Here is a 20,714-nt window from a genome sequence, read left to right as displayed (position 1 = left end):
CAAAGAAGAGTAGCCCCTCTTTAAAAGCCACTAAAAATTCAGCCACTGAAGAAACTAGACTGAAATTTGGTATAGAAACTTCACACCAAATTTCATTAGACTTGGTGGTAAAAAGGGATGCTCTTCAATATTGGTCCCTTTCATGTGGAATGACCCAGCAGCATATTTGTTAGCAGGCACATAAGAGAAAATTGCTAGCTTTCAGAATAGATCCCTTGAGCTAGTTTAGTGTGTAATAAGCACAATAACTTGGCTTGGTTTTTGAACCAAACAGATTTTAATTTTATTAAATCTTTCGTACTGTACTAGTTTCTTCATGAGCCCTTTCTCACATTTGAAATTTAAGCCAGTGTCTCAGTGTGCAATTCCAGGTAAAGGAGTGGTTAAACTCTGAGAAATGTTTGTGGGCTTCATTAAATAAAGTGTAATATTAACAATCTTAAACCAAGCTCTTTGCAATAACTTGAATTTCAGTTTCATGTCAGTGGTTTTAAATTCTGATTTTTTTTCTTCCCACTATCAGAAGAAAAATTTCAGATTTGGAAACTGATTTATGTACTGAATGTATAAAACATAGTACTGTGTGTGCATACAATATACCAGGTCTAAACCATTCTTTGATGTTAAGGACATAAGCTGTCAAAATATCTCTTAAATTAAGATTGCCTTAATGAGCTGCTCAGTGAATTTTTGACTGTTTATAATACTTGATATATTTACTTTCCAGATGACATAAACTGTGAGGCTCCATTATACTGGAAGTGTGAAGATGGTAGATGCATACAGACCAAATTCAAGTGTGATGGGAACAATGATTGTGGAGACTGGTCAGATGAAAAGGACTGTACTGCATCTAAGGTAAGTCCTTCTTTACTATCAGATAAGCTAACTTAATGAACTTCTCAATGACTTAGACTGTAAAAGTCTAAAGCATACAGATTTGTAGTTGTGTGTTCCTATCTTGGAAGCCAGTGGGTGATCAGAAGGCCAAGTTTACGTGATCACTTTGTTTATTGGTTCTGAATTGGTAGAAATTAAGCATAGGAACTGACTTGCCCTGATACTGCTCCTATAAGAAATGTTAATTCTTCCTCCTCACAGTTGACTTTGACATTTACCTTGTTGGTATCAAAGATGACTTGAGGCTATTGCCATAATTCTTATTACACAGTAAGGTTCTGGGATTTTTATTTTGCTGGTTAAGTTCTAGGCCTACAGTTTGAAAGTAGAGTTTCATGGTTATAGAAAAGTTTTTACTTATATGAAGACATTTGAATATCTTTAGCTTAGATCTCATTGTTTATATAAACATAGTGAACATTGCTTAAATATTTATTTATTTTATCCATCTTTCAGCACCTACATGCAATCGACGTCGTCAGAAGAGTTACAGCTATTTGTACATTATGTTTTACATACCAAAATATTACATAGTCAAAACATAGCAATGTTGTAAACTATTAGCTTACAACAGCCTCTACACCTAGATCCATACATAACAGTAAGCCATAATTTATCAGCATTAACATGCAATCAATGTTGTCAGAAGTATTATAGCCATTTGTGCATTATGTTTCATATAGCAAAAATATTACGTGGAAAAAAAAGATAGTGTTGTACCCTATTAGCTTATAGCTAGCTGCCTCTACATCCATAACTATACATAACAGTAAGCCTTAGTTTATCAATAAATTAGATCATCTTTACAACTATTCTGAAATTCTTCTACACTGTAGAAAGTATTTTTCTTCAGCCACACTTTGGTTTTAGTTTTGAAAATATCCATTGAAACTAATTGAGCCTGTACAGGTAAAGTGTTGAATAATTTTATGCCTATGTATTCATAGCTAGACTGGGTTTTCTTAAGCCTGGTTGTGGGTATATCAATCATATTTGTTTGTAAAGTATTGTGTGGATGAACTGATTTCCTTATAGTGTAGTGGTTTAAGTTTCCTTTTATGTTTAATAGGCAACAATATATGTAAAGAGATGGGACTGTGAGAATTTTTAAGTCTCTAAAATAAGGTCTACATGAGGTCTTGTCAGTGATTCCGTACAAACGTCTAATTGCTTTCTTCTGCCAAGTGAAAATTTTTTTGGCTCCTGGAGAGTTACCCCATAAAAGAATGCCATATTGTAGATGGCAATGAAAGAAGGCATAGTATGACTGAAGCAATAAATCTTGTGTAACACGTGTGTAGTTTGGCTAGTAGGTAGATAACTCGTGATAGCTTTCGACATACATAATCTGTATGTGTGTCCCAAGTTAATTTACTCAATGTGTATTCCTAGTAGTTTAACAGATAACTCCATGTTACTGTTTGATAAACTGAAGATTATCTTGAGTCTTTTCATGGTTCATAGATAAGTCGTTAGCTTTAAACCAGATATTAGATATTTTGACACTCTTCACTTTCCTCCTTCAATATGTTTATATCCTTTCCAGAATTAGCTAATGTTGTGTCGTCAGCATAGAGGATAGATTTGCAGGGTAAGTTGTTCGGAAAGTCACTTACAAACAATATAAATAGTAGAGGGCCAAGCACTGAACCCTGAGGAACACGTCGTTTTAGACTTAGTCTGTGACTGTTGGTCATTATGCTTTACTATTTGTTTTCTATTGCTGAGGTATGATTCAATTAGTGAGAGTTCCAAGTGTTTGATTCCATAGCAACACAGTTTATCTAATAATAATTTGTGGTTAACTGAGTCAAAAGCCTTACTCAAGTCAATTTGAATGGCTTCAGCAGATAATTCTGACTCAAATGCACTTAGTACAAAAGAGATAAGGTTTTCAACTGCTTTGACTGTTAAGTTTGACCTGAATCCATACTGAGAATCATTTAATATATTATTGTCTGATAGGTGTATGCATATTTGCTGCATTATGCAATGTTCTATTATTTTTGAGAGAATAGGCACAAGTGAAATTGGTCTATAATTATTGATACAGGACTTGTCACCCCTTTTGTATAATGGTATGACAACTGTTTTTTTGAGACTTTCTGGAAAGTGTCCACTCGAGAGCATCCAGTTTATCAGTATGCAAAAAGGGTATGTTATGAGATCTCAAACTTTTTTAATTACATAGTTTGACAGGCCATACACATCTTCAGATCTAGAGTATCCTAATTTAGTGGTTGCTTTAATTATATCAGTTACTTGTACTTCTCTCCATTTACAAGCTGACACTATGTTTGTAATGTTTTGTTGAAAATTTCTGCCAGATATGGGGTGAGAAATAGGTGTATGTGTTGAATTGGAATTCTGGTTGCTATGGGTTGGAAGGCTAAGATTGGCAGAGTTGACAAAAAGTGATTGAAATCATCAGCAGTGACGTTAGCAGCATTTGTGTTGTCTTTGTAGTTTATATCCATACCTAGCTCTGCTTTTATTACTTTCCATGCAGCCTTACATTTGTGATTTTTTTTTTAATGAAATCACCATTTGCCTTACACTTGGCTATTTGAATTTCAGATCTATATTTTCTTTTCAGGTTTTTGTAAGTTTCTTTATCTACTGCTCCCTTTTTGACCTTATCGTGACAATTACCAATAGTCTGTTTTTTGTAATTGGGGTGAAAACCACTTCTGTAAAGTTGTGGCTAGGTTTCCTAACTTTTTGTTTTTTTGTTTTTTAACCAGTGGACAGCATGTGTGGAAGATTTCAGAAATGATTTTGAGGAATGTGCTGAAGGCTTCATCAACATTTGTGGAGGAATGTATTACAGTATTCCAATCTATAGACTTAAGTTCTTCTCTATACTTGCTAATATTTGTATCTGTAGATAGTCTGACACAGTTTGTTCCTCGTCTTCTTTTGGTTTTTTTAGTAATTAGTTTCACCCATATACCTCTATGGTCTGACACTTAATCGACATTAAGTAAGCCTAGCTCAAAATCACATTTGTATAAATTTGTTATTAGATTGTCAAGACAGGAGTGCCTTGTAGGACTTTCATTAGCACAAGAGATTATAGGATCTTAACATATTTACTAAATTAACATTTCTGGCTGTCATTTTCCTAATGTCTGTTTAGATCCCCAAAGATTAAAATTTTGTATTTAGTATATTTTTGTATACTGATCACAAGTTTTTCTGAACGTTCTATAAATTGTTCTACATTACTTTCAGGAGTGTGATATAAAAGCAGCTGCTTCAAAAACACCTTTAGTGCATAGGTCACTAACTTCAAGAACAGAAAACTTTAGGTCTAGATCAATGCTAATATATATGGATGAACCCCCCATAGGATTCACTGGGTCTGCAGAAGTATGTAGCTAATCTGAAACCTGATGGTACATACAGTTTATCCTCTTCCTTTAACCAATGTTCGTTTATACATAAAATCATTCTTTTGTTACTTTTTAATAGTATACCAAGCTCATCGGCTTTATTTTTCAGACCTGACATTTAAGTGCAGAAATAAGATAGTTACTGTCACAGGAGGGGAGGAGTACAATATTATGGGGCAATGGAGAACATTTGTTTTTTCAGCCCTGGAATCTGTTGGGTGGCAGTTGGACTTCCTTGAGATAAACCATAAAAATCTTCATTTCTCTTAGGTAATTTTTTGGGTCTGTTTGAAACAGGGTTGGATGTTTGTTTCACTTTACTGTCCACAAGTTTTATAGGAACATGTTTTCCCAAATCATTTGGTATCACTTCATCATGAGACAAAGATGATACTTTACTTACTGTGACTGGTCTATTCTTTTCTGCTACTCTTGAAGGTGATGGAGGAGAAGCTTGTACTGTTTCTGCTGTTGGTGAAGTTAGTTTAGTTGCTGCTGGTGGAGGAGTTGTTTCTGCTATTGCTGGTAAAGGAGTTGGTTCTACTACTACTGCTGGTGTGGGAGATGGTGCTGCTGCTATAGGAACTAGTTCTACTGCTGGAAGAGTTGCTTCTGCTGTTGCTGATAGTGTTTCTTCTGCTATTTCTGGTGAAGTAGTTTGTGCTGTTACTGCTGGTGAAGGAGATGGTGTTACTGCTGTAGGAGCTCATGCTAATGCTGGAGGAGTTACTTCTGCTGTTACTGAACGTGGTTCTTATGACGCTGCTGTTGATTCTACTTCTGTTAGTATTGCTTCTTTAGGTACTTCTGCTGCATTTTCTGTTACTGTATCTAATTCTCCATTAGTCACTCCTAGAGATACTTTCTGTGATGATACAGGTACCACTGATGTTGGTAAGTATTGCAGTCTCTGAATAATTTCCATTAGCTTTAATGTAACAAGTTGCTTTCCAAGGCCATTTAAGTGCAGCCCGTGAGTAGTGTGGAATCTGCGTCCAATGGTATTAATACTAACAACAGAAACATTTCTATATTGTTTGCATATACTGGAAAAAAGTTCATTGGCGACACTAATTTCCTTGTTTACACACGACCAGGACATCAAGTCGTACCTTTGTGGTATATTTACGAGGATAACGTTTGTATGACTTAGTTCAGATAAACACTTGTTTAATTCGCAACAGGCTTTAGATGTATCATTTTGATAAATGTCATTAGATCCACCAAAGAGGACAACAAAATCTTTTGAAGACAGCTTTATTTCTTCAGAAAAACTAGTTTCCTTATTTCTGAGAGGGGCGCCCCAGGCTTTACAAAGCTCATAGATTTCACATTTGAAGCTTTATTTATGCGTGAGGCAATACCGCGGCTGTGGCTATCGCCTAAAATGTAAAGTTTTGGAACATGGACGGGAGTTTTAGACTGATGTTTTCTTTCGCACTCGCAACAGGTTACACCACTGTTTGTGTTTTTTTCCCGCACTTTCTACAAACATAAACAGAACTGTTATTAACAAAAGTTACAGTATCTTGAGGTAAAATGCTAAGCCTCTTTGCTTCTTTTTCATACTGTTCGTGATGTTTTATAACTGAAAACTCTTCCAGTAGAGCACTGATAACTTCGCCTTTGGTGTTTCTCATATTAGGTTTTTGGCCTAAGTCGCCTTTGAAACAGCTATTGCAGAACTATAGTTTCCTTTTAGGACTGACATTAACACACGAATAATGAAAAACCATTTTACAACTTAAGCACATTATACCTTTAACAACATGTTTCTTGCAATGGCATGTTGTATCAGAGTTCACCATTTCCCACGAATGAGTTGAAGTACTTGCTGGATGAGATGCCTGATTATAACATTTTCTTGTTACCAGGTTTTTTTGCGTCTACTTTTGCGATAATATAACATGGCATACATGTACTGTCGTAATACACACAGAATTTGTTGCATATCGAACACTTTTCCTCGTTATTTTTTGACTTTTGTACGGAACTAACATACTCCCGATCTACACTAGGTGCCATCTTGAATTCAATGTTTAATCAAAAAGTATGGTCTGATCTATATTTAGAAAGGCAAGTGGGTTGCAGTATAATATATTAAAGTAAGTAGATATTACATGGCATTTTCTGGAGAAAGAAAAACTTGCCACCTAAATTTTAGGAAAGGGTTGTGATCCATAATTCTACATTTTGATGCATTTAAATGTAGTTCACAGAATTTAGTAATTAACCTTTCACTTGCAGGTATCTGTTACGCAAAAAGTCTGCAGTGATGAAGATTTTGCATGTGGGGATGGCACCTGCATTCCAGACAACTGGGTGTGTGATGGCCTCAAGGACTGCCAGAATGGCAATGATGAAGTTTTGGGCTGCTCTAAAAAGGTAACATATATCTTTAAATATATTAAGTCTAGGGCATTAATAAAGATTCTTAGTTCCCTCTGCCCACAAATTTTAAGTGTATTTGGACTTACTGCGTAGTAAGTCTTAATAAGTTTAAACTTCTTAGCAGATAGTGTGGCAGACCTGGACTCACTTGGGACCTTTGCCTTTGACTGAGCTACCCAAGCAGGACTAATGACTTAGCTTCACAGACTTACTTCCACCAATACTTCACATGTTACTTAAGTCCTTTGTATCTTAAGACTAGCACTCTGGGGAAATATATGCATGTTGCATAAATAGCAATAAGACAAGCATCTGCCAAGAAACATAAATTAGCGCTTTGTGACAGTGTTGTTACACAGCACTGGTGCCAAGAAAGACTAGATGTTTACACATACTGTGGTAGATGCACTTGCATGCTACTAACATACTTAAATAATTTCTATTGATTTATTAAATTTTAGTCCTTAAATAACACTGTAGAAATTTCAGTCCCTCTGAAACATGTCAGTTTAAATTACTGCAGATACCAATGAAACTGGATCCACATCTCTTACTGTGGAAAACTATCACTGTTGGAGGTAAGAACCACCTCCATATCATAAAGATGACAGCAATGTGTGGAAAGTTTTATAATCTTTATTATTTACTGCTAAGGAAGTTGTACAATAGTTGAATCCAGGAAATCTGCCACCTGACAACACTTACAGCTTTCAACTGAAGTACAAATTGCTGTCTGTAGAGCTATCAAGCAGCATTGTGATAAATGAACAAAATCATTGTAAATTTGCAAGGCAGCTGCACCCGGAGTACATACTTTCTGGGATATTAAACTAGTTCATTGTTTCTTATTACAGGAAACTGACAAAATGAATACCTGGGCAATGCCAGGTTTGTCAGCTTGTTTGTATAAAGCTTCATTACTAATTCTTAAATTTCTTCTGATTTGATGAAACATAGTGTTATTACAAATGATTGAAGCAATTTCACAGCTCTACAATAACTTTATTATTTGAGATTTTCACAATGCTTTGCACACACATACAAAAACTCAGTTTTTTAGGCATTCACAAATGTTCGATATGTGCCCCTACAGTGATTCGGCAGACATCAAGTCGATAATCAAGTTCCTCCCACACTCGGCACAGCATGTCCCCATTGATGAGTTGGAAAGCATCGTTGATGCGAGCTCACAGTTCTGGCACGTTTCTTGGTAGAGGAGGTTTAAACACTGAATCTTTCACATAACCCCAGAAAAAGAAATCGCATGGGGTTAAGTCAGGAGAGCGTGGAGGCCGTGACATGAATTGCTGATCATGATCTCCACCACGACCGATCCATCGGTTTTCCAATCTCCTGTTTAAGAAATGCTGAACATCATGATGGAAGTGCGGTGGAGCACCATCCTGTTGAAAGATGGAGTCGGTGCTGTTGGTCTCCAGTTGTGGCATGAGCCAATTTTCCAGCATGTCCAGATACGTGTCCTGTAACGTTTTTTTCGCAGAAGAAAAAGGGGCCGTAAACTTTAAACCGTGAGATTGCACAAAACACGTTAACTTTTGGTGAATTGCGAATTTGCTGCATGAATGCGTGAGGATTCTCTACCGCCCAGATTCACACATTGTCTGTTCACTTCACCATTAAGGAAAAAAATGTTGCTTCATCACTGAAAACAAGTTTCGCACTGAACGCATCCTCTTCCGTGAGCTGTTGCAACCGCGCCGAAAATTCAAAGCATTTGACTTTGTCATCGGGTGTCGGGGCTTGTAGCAATTGTAAACGGTAAGGCTTCTGCTTTAGCCTTTTCCGTATGATTTTCCAAACCGTCGGCTGTGGTACGTTTAGCCCCCTGCTTGCTTTATTCTTCGACTTCCGCGGGCTACGCGTGAAACTTGCCCGCACGCATTCAACCGTTTCTTCGCTCACTGCAGGCCGACCCGTTGATTTCCCCTTACAGAGGCATCCAGAAGCTTTAAACTGCGCATACCATTGCCGAATGGAGTTAGCAGTTGGTGGATCTTTGTTGAACTTCGTCCTGAAGTGTCGTTGCACTGTTATGACTGACTGATGTGAGTGCATTTCAAGCACGACATACGCTTTCTCGGCTCCTGTCTCCATTTTCTCACTGCGCTCTAGAGTGCTCTGGCAGCAGAAACCTGAGTTTTTCTACGTATTTGTAGTGTGTCGTGACCATATGTCAATGAATGGAGCTACAGTGAATTTATGAAATCGCTTCAATCATTTGTAATAGCCCTGTAATATTCTTGTCTGAAATATTAGACTTGAACCGTCACTTGGACATTTGTCCGTCTTCTCCTGCGTACCTCACCTTCCATAGCTCCCTAAAATGCCATGGAAATTATTCCCCAATTAACATAGTTGATGATCCTGTCCCTTATCAGTATTTTCCACATCCGTTCGTTGGCAACTTGTCTTCTCAGACAAGTCAATTTTCAGTGACAGTCTATAGCATGATATCTCACATTTAGATTGTCCTTTCAAGTTTTCCAACAGTCTGTGGGTTTCCTTCTGTAGAAAGTTGTTCCAAATGTACAGATTTCTTCCTCAAATTAAGGCCAGTGTTCAATGCAAGTAGAAATTTGGCCAAGTATTCTGTGTGATTGTTGCTTTGTCCATTGTAGATTGTTTTCAAGGAGGCAGAATTTCTCCACTTCACCAGTTTTGGCAAGTATCTTGCTATTCTTTCCTGCTGCTCCTTCATTACTTTGATTCATGTTTCTCAGTCCATATTGTACTCATTACTGTTCATTCCAGCCAACACTTCCAGTGAGAAGTATAAAAGTAAGAATAGGCCTTTACAGAAGCACAAAACATTTTGCTTATCCCTTCTTAACTTTGCTTAGTTTCTTCAAAATTATTTCTTTTTGTTTCTGTACTGAAAATAAATTGTTTATTCTGTATACCCATAGTAAGATGACTTAATTTTTAAGTTCTCACTAAAGTGAGAAACCATGTGTACAGGCAATTATTTCAGACATTGCACATGCCTTTTAAAACATTTAAATTCGTGATCATAACCCCCAGCACCCAACTCCAGCTTCCCCCTGCATTTTCCTAGTGGTATGTCTTTCTGGTTATGACATTAGCACAGCCACTATCTCTAGTTATCACATTTTTCATGTATAGATACTATAAAGAAATGGTACAGATAATTAAACTGTAGATAATACATGTGGAGATAGTTGGCTGAACCCACCTCCATGAATTTTAGCATAAGAACCCAGTGCTTAATTTCAGGAGGCAAGTCTAGTGCTGCAGATGAACATGCTAGCTAGGTTAAGAAAACGATTTTCTTAATCATTGAGGGAGAGGAGTAAGTTGGGATGGTCAAAAAGGGCTCTTCGCACTAGCCTGTAATAAGTGAAAGGAGACAGATGGAGAGGAAAATGTCAAGAGGAAGAGATGGCACATCTGTGTTAAAATTCGTAGAGAGTTAATCATAGTAGGAAATAAAAATAAGGGAGGAGCATCTTGGCCAGAATTGTTCAAAGTACTTTGTATTGTCCGTGCTTGCAAACTCTGATTCATAGACAAATAAGTTGACTTTCTATTTGCCTGATAATGATCTGAAAATATGATGGACCTGCTAAGTTTGTCAGTTGTTTTCTCATTTGGTTTACAGTTGGATTGTGGCAAAGACTTCCTGTGCTCCAACCACCACTGCATTCCAAAGGCTTGGGAGTGTGATGGCAACAATGACTGTGGGGACAACAGTGATGAAGTAAACTGTGAGTTCTGAATTTCAATTTATTGAACACCTTCATGTTAAAAACAATTGATACATGGAAAAAATCAGGACTTGCTCTCCTTCAAATGCTATCTGCTTGAAGACCCTTAGATACAGAAATATTGTGGCCATGTATTCAGCATGAACTTACACGTAGTTTATTCTTGTTGAATATTTTGTCAGCATATGATGTAAAATAATACATAGCATTTAGTATTTTCTGTTTAGACTACTTTTTCACACTATAAAACTTTAAATTAAAAGGTTGTCTAGTCTATAAAATCAAAAAACCATAAGACCATAAGGATGGAACTTATAAATTTGTGCCGCACCCCTGGGGCTTGCTGCTCTTCGGTGGGTTTGTGCTTGGCTACCATGGAACCTCAGACTTCGCAGCATTTCCCTTCTGTGCTCATATCTATCCCCTTCCTATTTTTTTTTTTCCCTCCCTTGGAGAACATGACTGGAATGTTCATTGAAATGTGGTCAGCATTTTCAGTAGTTCATAACAAATATCTCCACTGTTTTTCATTTTTCTTTCTGTTCCCCTTCTATCCTGCTTTGGCCTTTGAGCTTCCTCTTCCTCCGTGTCCTGAAGTACAGCCCATGTATGACATGATACAGATGACTAAGTAACCCAGAATTAAGTCCTGGGTTGACAGTCCACCTGTACACCCCCCCCTCCCCCTCCCCCAGTACATGTCAGGCCTGGGAAGGGTGATTGTCTCAACTGCTACCTTCCCAAATTGCTAGTTCACAATTTCCTAAAGGAATTCCCTTTTTAACCACTTTCTCATTTGTTTGTCATGTGTTATAAGCTGTTCCAGCAAATGACATGTGGGCTGTTTTACTTTTTCTGTTACAGCAGTAGGATGAGGGAAAATTTAATCTTTAGTTCAGGACTTCAGTTTCACTATTGTGTATTTCATTGATCTTCCTCAGTCCCTGGTTTTAGCTGTCTTCTCTTCTGACAATTGGGTGTAATGTGGTCATTAACTTCCTTTTTCTTCCCTGTTCTGTTCTGACATAGGTGGTGTGTATGATCTTAGTCATTCCTTTCAGTTGCTGGCAATTTCAATTTTGTGTGTGTGTGTGTGTGTGTGTGTGTGTGTGTGTGTGTGTGTGTGTGTGTGTGTGTGTGAGAGATAATTTATATGTACGTACTTCCAGCTATTGATCCTTTCAATAACACTAAGAACCAGCAGTTAGAATTCAGTGATGTGTAGTCTTCATTAATAGTGTTCAAAAAAAGTTCAATTACTTGTATGTATTTAACACTTCTCAATCCCTCCCAGTTGACTGACAGGTATGTGGACTTTCCCTGCTACTTAGCATTCTGTGCTGTCTGCACAATGCTCTGTTCTGATAATACTTTCAACAAATTGAGTTCATGGTAATAGCTTGTCTGCTTTGTTTCTTGATATTGTAGACATTTGTACCCTTCCAATGTGGTGTGATCGTTTTGAAATAGGCAAACTACTTCCTTGTAACATGGATTGGATTAGATTTACTTTCATTCAAATTTATTCCTGGTGAGGTCCTCCAGGATGTAAAAATGTCAGAAAAACAGTAATACAAATTTTTATAACTGAAACAAATAAGCTAATGTACCTTCCACAGATCCCAAGTGGAATAATATTTTTAATGAAAATTATATGAAAGAATTGTTTCACTCATTTACCAAGATTGCATTAATGCACTGAATTTAAAATTAAAACATTTATTTATAAGGTAGTAAACATATAATAGCACTACAATACTTACAATGAATACATTACTGCACTGAAATGGTGCACACACAATCAGATCAGTTGGTTCTACTGAGAAATTTATCGATGGAGTAAGAGTTTGGTACCAATAAATCTCTTAGGCTTTTCTTAAACTGAATTTTGTTAGGCTTTTTATGGCTGCTGACACATTATTGGAAATGTGTTCCTGAATAATTGACACTTTTTGTACAAGAGTGATTTACAATTGTTAAGATTGTTGTTTCTAGTATCAATTCCATGAATTGAGCTGTTGGTTTCAAAAAGTGATATATTTTTAATGACAAACTTCATTAAGGAATGAATATATTGGGAAGCAGTAGTTAGTATCATTAGTTCCCTAAAGACATCTGCAGGATGTTAGAGTTCACACCACAACTCTTACTGAAAGTGTTTGTGCCCTGGAAACTTCAGCTTCGCTTAATGATTACCCCAAAAAAACAATTCCATATGACATTATGGAATGAAAGTAACCATAGTATGCCACCTTTTTCATTTTTATATCGCCTATGTCTGACACAATTATCATTATAAATATATTTGTTAAACTTCCACAGTTTTGTGGTGTGCTCCTCTCAATTGAATTTATCAAGCTGTAATCCCAAGAATTTAAGTGGCCACTTCTATCTGCTTGTCATGGTATGTTAAGCATATACTTGTGGGACACCTCTTAAGTTCTGAACTGCATGTAGTGTTTTTTCAAAGTTCAGTGACAATTGGCTAGGAACCAGTAATTAATACCCACAATTACGTTTTAACCAGTCTTTCTAAAACTACTCAATTTGCTATTTATTGCAATGTTTATCATTGGCACACACAACAAAATTGGCATCTCATAATGTTAATTATGAAAGGTAATAGATATACACAAGAAAAAGTAAGGGCTGTAAGATGAAACCTTGTAGAATCCCGCATGTAATTAGCTCTAGGTTGAATGATACCTGATAGCGTAACACATTTATTTCCTAATAACGCCCTTCGTTTCCTGCCAGAAATAAGATTTGAACCATTTTGTGGCATTTTCTGTTGCACCATAATATTGTAATTTACTCAAAAGGATATTGTGATTTAGTCAAATGCCTTTGACACATAAAAAATATACCGGTTGCCTGCAATTTTTTGTGTAATGAATTACATACATTTCACTAGATGTAGATTGCCTTCTCAATATCGGAACCATTTAGAAATCTGAACTGCGACTTTGACAGTATGTTATTTGTGATAAGGTGGTTATAAAGCCAATTGTACATAAACTTTCCTAAATTTTTTCTGAATGCTGGCAAAAGTGAAATTCAACAAACTTGATAATGAAATAGCATCTTTCTTCTTACAATGCGTTAACTTCAGCATATTTCAACCATTCAGGAAATGTTCTGCTGATAAACAACTGGTACACATAGCTTACTGTTACTCAACTCAGAATCACATTCTTTACTGAACTTTGATATTTCATCATACCCACTAGATCTTTGTTTTTAGAGAGATTTTATGATGGACATTACTTCTGCTGGGGTACTGTGAATCAAATTCATATTATGAAAGTTACTTGAAATGTTTAGTCTGAAGTGTTCCATAGCAACATCTACAGAACCTAACAACCCAATCTTTTCAGTAACAGTTATAAAGTTTGTTAAAAAGTTCTGCAAAACAATACACATGTTACCAATGCATCATTTACTCTTAATGCTATTCATCCTTTGTCTGGTTCTACCAGTCTTCTTCACTATATCCCATGTCTTTATTTTATCTGCTGAGACTGTCTTTTCCTTGTAATATATTTGCTTTGATCTCCATATTAGTCTTTAATATTTTGCAGTATTTCTTCTAATGTGCTGTAGCATCATCCAAACTGTTTTGGATTGACATTGTTTTACAAGATACCTTTATTCCTTAAGTAATCCATGGCTCGTTTGTGGGCTTTGCTGTAACCTTGGTTAGTTTTGGGGAACAGTGTTACAATAAAGTAAGCAATTTTGCTAATAGTGTTGTATCTTTCATTCATACCATGAGCACTATAAACATCACTCCAATGAATGTCGGAGTGTCCTAAAATCAATTTTTGGCTTATAGATTACCCTCTTGAGCTCAGATTTAACATTTTATATCCTGTTTAGTATTAATATTTAACACAAGGAACTGAAAGTCATGGTCTGAGGCCATTGACTACTGGTTTTCTATTATAATTTTGTTCATTGGACTTTTTTTCTATAAAGATATTAGCAGTGGCTGTTTGTGAGCAATTGGCTACCCTAGTGAGGAGCTTTAGTGGAAATTAAGTTGAATGATTGTGTTATTAACACAAATAAGTTCTTATTGGGAGTCTTCAAGGAAATCTACATTGAGGTCACCAGCAACCACTACTTGTTTCTGGTTGTTAAATGGGCCAGTACAGCTTCAAGGTGGTTTACAGATGAGTTACCTGCAGGTGCTTGATATACACTTAATATTAAGAGATTTTTGTGAAATTCTACTTCTGTTGCACATGCTTCCATATGCTGTTCTAGGCAAAGTTTGTCTGTTCTTAAATGTATGACTGTGCCTGATGAATGTGGCAACTCCTTTCTCCATTTCTGACCTACAAAAGTGAGATGCTAACCTAAATCCTGTAACACTGAAAAGATCTCCACCAGTGCTCACATGTAAGAAAGCTCTGGATAATTCCTTCATGCTGGTACATGGTGAGCACAGACTTCACTTGAAACCTCTCCTGAAGTCTTTTATCAAAATTTTAGTTTTGGGGAGGAAAACTGAACTACCATAAAACTTAAAACAGCAATATGAAGTTTTTAAAAAGTTAAAATTTTTTAGTGTGGACAAGTTTCAGAATTAGGGCAGAGAGAATGGCTAGCTAATGATCTAAATTCCAGGCTCTGAGGGCACACATTGAGAAGTGAGAAATATTGCTGAGTTTTTGGAATTCAGCTGTTTTTTCCCTGTGTGAAAAGTAAAGCTTCATTGCTGTAGGTGTTCCCTATTAGTGGAGGGTGGTGAACTGTCTTCCCCCCCCCCCCCCACCCTCCCCCCCCCCACCTTTCCCAGCCAGTCACCCTTTCCTCCCTGAGGGAGGAAAAAAGTTCTGAAAGCTGAGATAGTTTGTCACTACACATGTTAATTCCTAATACTTGAAATTTCGCCACCTAGAAGAAAGTCCTGATTAAGAATTTTGCATCATTGTAATTTGTTTCAAATTTTCCTTTTTTTTTGAGACTGCATTTAAAATCCTTATTGATCCTTTTAAAAGGAAAGCTCCCAACAAATTTAACTTTGAAATACACCTACTTCGAAAGTCTGAGCCTTGAAAAGTAGCTGTTTATATGATTATTTAAAAGGTTAGTGAAATGTCATTGAGATTTAAGAGCAGTACACATGAAGTAAAATGGCTTACTTTAAGTTCTGATTACAAATGTTACTATAGCAGTGTACTCACCTCAAAGTGAGGTGCAGTCTTTGTTCTGCACATAATTAGCTTTTGTATGGAAAAGTCTAACATTGCCTTCCACAAGTGTTACAATGTAGCAGCAGCAGCAGCCTGTTTTTTCCTGCTTGTTTTGCTATGTTTTATCTCCTCCAAATTTCTCACATGTTGAATGCTGCATCATCTCATTTGCAAGAAGTCTATCAAGTGAGTGGTTTCCCCCATGAGCATATTACTGAGAGTTGAAACAGGAAAAATTCAGTAAGTCAGTGTTGTGCCTTTCTGGGAGAGTCCTCCAAAAATCTCTCAAAATTGGAATATTCCTCATTCCAGTTAAGTTTTTAGTTTCTAAAAATCCTTAAACATGAAACTAATTTTAGCAGAATTACAAAAATATGAAAACCTTAAAATTACTCATTTTGAGGACAAAGTGGCTCAGTTGGTCATGATATAAATAGTTGTGAACATAAGGGCTGCTAAGTTTATACTTGTACCAGGAGGCAAGACTTGCCAAGATATTTCTCATGAAATGTCAGACTGATCTCGCATGCAACCAGTCCAGTTGCAATGATAGGTGGCTCGTACTTGGACTTGTTGCTAATATTACTGTTTGGTTAGTATTTACTGTGCAGATTCATTTTATGCAGTGAAGTGACATGACATAAAATTGACAAATGTTAATCTCCAGGTAAGCCAAAAGATGCTACTGAGGGCTGCACATTGGACAAGAACTTGTTCAGTTGTCACGACAAGTTGAAATGTGTAGAAGTTGCCGAAGTCTGTGACGGAACCCCGCACTGCTTGGATGGTTCGGATGAAGGTCCCATGTGCCAGAAAAGTAAGCTGATACATAGTGCTAAAACATTCTGACTGTTCTCTCTCCTCATTTAACAGTTCAGCAGCAGCATAAAATGTTTCAGGTAAAGCATTGTGCCCCAACCAGGGCTGCAGCTTCAGGTGCCAACCAACACCCAGTGGACCTGTCTGTGTCTGCCCGATGGGTTTCAACCTGGTAAATGAAAAGTACTGCTCAGGTAATGTGTAATTGGTTTCCCCTATTAAGTTTTAGCTTGTCAAACTTGTTTGTTAGCAGTACTTATACTTGGAAAATTGTCTTGTCACTGCATGTTACTTTTGTTAGTCATAGCTATTTTAAGGTTTGATTTTTCAAGGAATATACTTGTTGGTTTTGACTTCTGCTTCAGGTTTTGATTCTAAAAGATGTTCGAAAGGATTAATGAAAAACAGAAGTATGTGGTAGCCTTAAGGCAAAACATAGAAACAAATATCCCACTTATCAATTTTACTAAATTGAAAAAAATTGCATTTAATTTCTGAAATCATAAATTCAGATAAAAATATTTTAGCTCATTCTAAGTGAAACTCAAAACCCAGAAGTTCACCAGTGCAGAAGTCTTACGTAGCTAAATTAAGGGGGATAGAATGTCAAACAGGCAGTCTTGAATCAGGAGACACGCTACAGGACAATTTAATTTCCACTGTCTATACTTTCACGAATAAATTCATAAAACTTTGTAAGCATGGCCAGGAAGGATTAACAATCATAGCAGTTGATTTAATCATTTTTTTTTCACTTCTATTGGCTGTTTGTTGCTATAGGTACTCTTCTTCATAAGCAGAAGATTCCTTGATAAATTTTGCACAGCATACAAACCATACTTCCAGGTGTATGAAACTCTAGAAATGATTCCAGTTATGAAAAAAGGAATGTGCTGTTACATTTTAAACATCATGCTTAGAAAAAACTCAAATTTTATAGTTAATTATCTCTAGTTTTACCAGTTTTTAAGATTTGGAAAATTCTAGTTTCATAAACCTGTGGTTTGTATGCTGTGCAAAATTCGTCAAAGAATCTCGCTTAATTATGAAGAAAATGTTACCTATAACAAATGCAGCCAATGGTAAGCAAACAAAAGGTGCAATACAAATGTAAAAAATAAATCATTTTATATTTTTAACTTCCACCACTATAAGGGTAAATCTTGATTCCTTTCTGGTCATTCTGAAAAGGTTTATGAATTAATGAATTTATTTTTAAAAGTATAGACACAGGAAATTGAAAATTCCTGTGGTCTCTCTCCTGCTCAGTCATCCCATTTGACATCCTACCCCCCCCCCCCCCCCCCCCCCTCTCCTCCTTCCTTAAGATACAAAATAGCTGTGGCAGCAGACTTGTGAAGTCTTCAGCCAAAGTATGTCTTCATAATATTGGAACAATTTTAGACACAATTGGAAGATCATAAATTATTCATTGCTTTGCAAATTCTATAATATCAAAAGTAAACTAAAAGATAAAATTAAGAAAATTGCCTCAGATTTCGTTTTCCAAGAGTCAAATTCTGGGACAGTGCCTTTGTGGTAATGGCTAACAACTTATCCCCTTCTGCAACCTGTGGGCATGCAGGTATATGCATGTTTGACTTCCATTATTCATATTTAGCTGACAAATCTTACTGTAAAATCATCCCTTATTGGTAATATTTAATTTATTCATCTCCTGTAAGACAGTTTATTGAAAACTGCCATTCATTTGTGTTAAGAGTGAGGCAGATGTAACGACCAGAATGTAACAGTGTGGTATTAAGCTAAAAAATGGTAAAAACCTGCTTATTACTGGCAAAGATATCTTAATCCAAAACTAAACATGACCCTCTACTGTCGTGTTAGATAAATTCATTATCATCCATAAAAGGTCATTAGTTTACCCACCCTCTCACTTGTTTAAAGTTTGGGAAGATGAAGTGCTAAGGATTTAAATTGATTTACAATAGACTTAATCCCTAGGATCAAGACGGTGGAAACATGTCTTCAAAATATCAGTTTGTAGCTTAACAGCAAGACTTCAGTAGCCTTAAGAGGCCAAAGTAACAAATTTTGATTGTGTAACAATTTTTGTGAAGCCTCTTTAGAGGAAAAACAGATTATAAAACATGTCTTTGTTTATATTATCACCAAAATGATGCAGATGTTTGTATTGTCACTGAAATTTTTCCAGACATTGACGAGTGCAAGATGTATGGCATATGCTCCCAGAAGTGCAGAAATACACACGGCAGCTATGAGTGTTTCTGTGACCAGGGCTACACCTTGCAAAGTGATAACCACACTTGCACTGTCAATGGTAAGTGCTTCCATAAAGTACACATATTGATTTCTTCAGTGAGATTCGGCTGGGGTCAATTCCTTGACCCCACCTGAAGTTTTCTCACTCTGTATACTAATGTCTTCATATTGCTGAAAGTGTCTTGTTCATAATTCAGTCCACTCACGTAAAGAATTTTTCTTCATAGCCACATTTGAAAATATGCACTCCACACTGTTGGTGACTTTAGACCTTATAAAAAGCTGATTTTTTTTTTTTTTTTTTTTTTTTTTTTTTTTTTTTTTTTTTTTTTTTTTTTTTCCCAAACACCTCCTTAAATGCTTACCTTTGAAATTTGTTCTGCACTTTTTGTTTCCTCTTCTGATCCTGTACCTCAAACTTTCTCATTATGCGAACATTGCTAGGTTTCTGTACTTGTCTTCATCACTTCTGTTCCTTCTTGTACTAATCTTCCGGCTATGGTCTCGTTATTCAGACGAGGATGTTGAAACTTCCTATCAGATTGTGTGTGGGACTGAGACATAAATTTGAGACATCTGCCTTTTGCAGGCAAGTGAATGAAATGTGTTGTAAAATACTTAGGTATTTCCCCTCCAAATCTTTATCTCAAAAAATGCAATTTTGATGTCTGCTACTGTAATATGATCCTAGATATCATTCTTTTTAAGCAAAAATATGTTCATACATCTTTATTTGAAACTCCTTTAGCCATTGATGGTATAACAGCCTTAACATCACTGTTTACTAAAACAAAAGGGTTGTCTCAAACTTGCCAGATCCAAAGCTTAGCCATCAAGTGGCCACCATTAAAATCTTTAATATCAAATTTTAGAAAACACATTGCATATATTTTGTTTATAATCAAATTTCAGCTACTCTGTGGCCCAGTGTGAGCTGCAGTTTTCTTATGGCGGTGAAATTGGTGGGTATTTTAATGTTAATGTGAAATAGATTTTGGCTGAAAAACATTAAATTGTTGACCAGCAGGTGCAAATCTGGCACTGAGAAGGCAAGAAAAATCTGAAAGCTTTCCATACCTAATGGTTTAGGAATGCAATGTAAGCTGAAAGTCATCGAGAACTGCCACTTGCACAGTTTGTTCTGTATGAGTGCCAGAGATACCAGGATGCTGTACAACACACCTGGTGGTCAAAATTGGAACCCATTTCAAAAAAATGGTTTAAATGGCTCTGAGAACTATAGGACTTAACTTCTGAGGTCACCAGTCCCCTAGACTTAGAACTACTTTAACCTAACTAACCTAAGGACATCACACACATCCATGCCCGCGGCAACATTCAAACCTGCAACCATAGCGGTCACGCGGTTCCAGACTGCAGCACCTACAACTTGTTGGCCACCCAGGCCAGTGGAACTCTTTCAAATGAAAAATGGTTGCACATTAGAATAGTTACCAAATTTTGTTGCCATAAGATTACAGTCCACACTGGACCTCACTGACCTCACTGACCTCACTGACCTCACTGACCTCACTGACCTCACTGACCTCACTGACCTCACTGACCTCACTGACCTCACTGACCTCACTGACCTCACTGAACTTACTGGTTGGTTATAATTGAAGTGTAGCTACTCGGAGTACATCAGACTACCAGTTTGACCTACCCTTCTGACAAATTCATTCCTATCACAACTGAGAGATCCACCATGTCACTATAAAACATAAAACAGCTAATTTTTTAACTTGTGGAAAGGAACTCTTGGAAAACCTCTAGCTGTACCATTTCATCACATTTTGAAGATAGTTTTTGTAGTTAGTAGGAATTGAATGTGCAAATCCTATGCTAGCTCCTGTCATCACAAGATCTTGCACAATGATACAACGAACTTTGTGGCCATAGCTCACACTTGATCAGTGCCATTGATTTCGACTTGAGTATCTGCCATAGTGTGGTTCAGCCTTTTTTTTTTTTTTTTTGGCAGTTGTACCACATATTTATCAAAGAGTTGCTCATGG

Source organism: Schistocerca piceifrons, chromosome 11, assembly GCF_021461385.2.
Source record: "Schistocerca piceifrons isolate TAMUIC-IGC-003096 chromosome 11, iqSchPice1.1, whole genome shotgun sequence".
NCBI classification, from domain to species: domain Eukaryota; kingdom Metazoa; phylum Arthropoda; class Insecta; order Orthoptera; family Acrididae; genus Schistocerca; species Schistocerca piceifrons.
The sequence above is the reverse complement of the archived record's forward strand: the minus strand, read 5'-3'. Positions refer to the sequence as shown.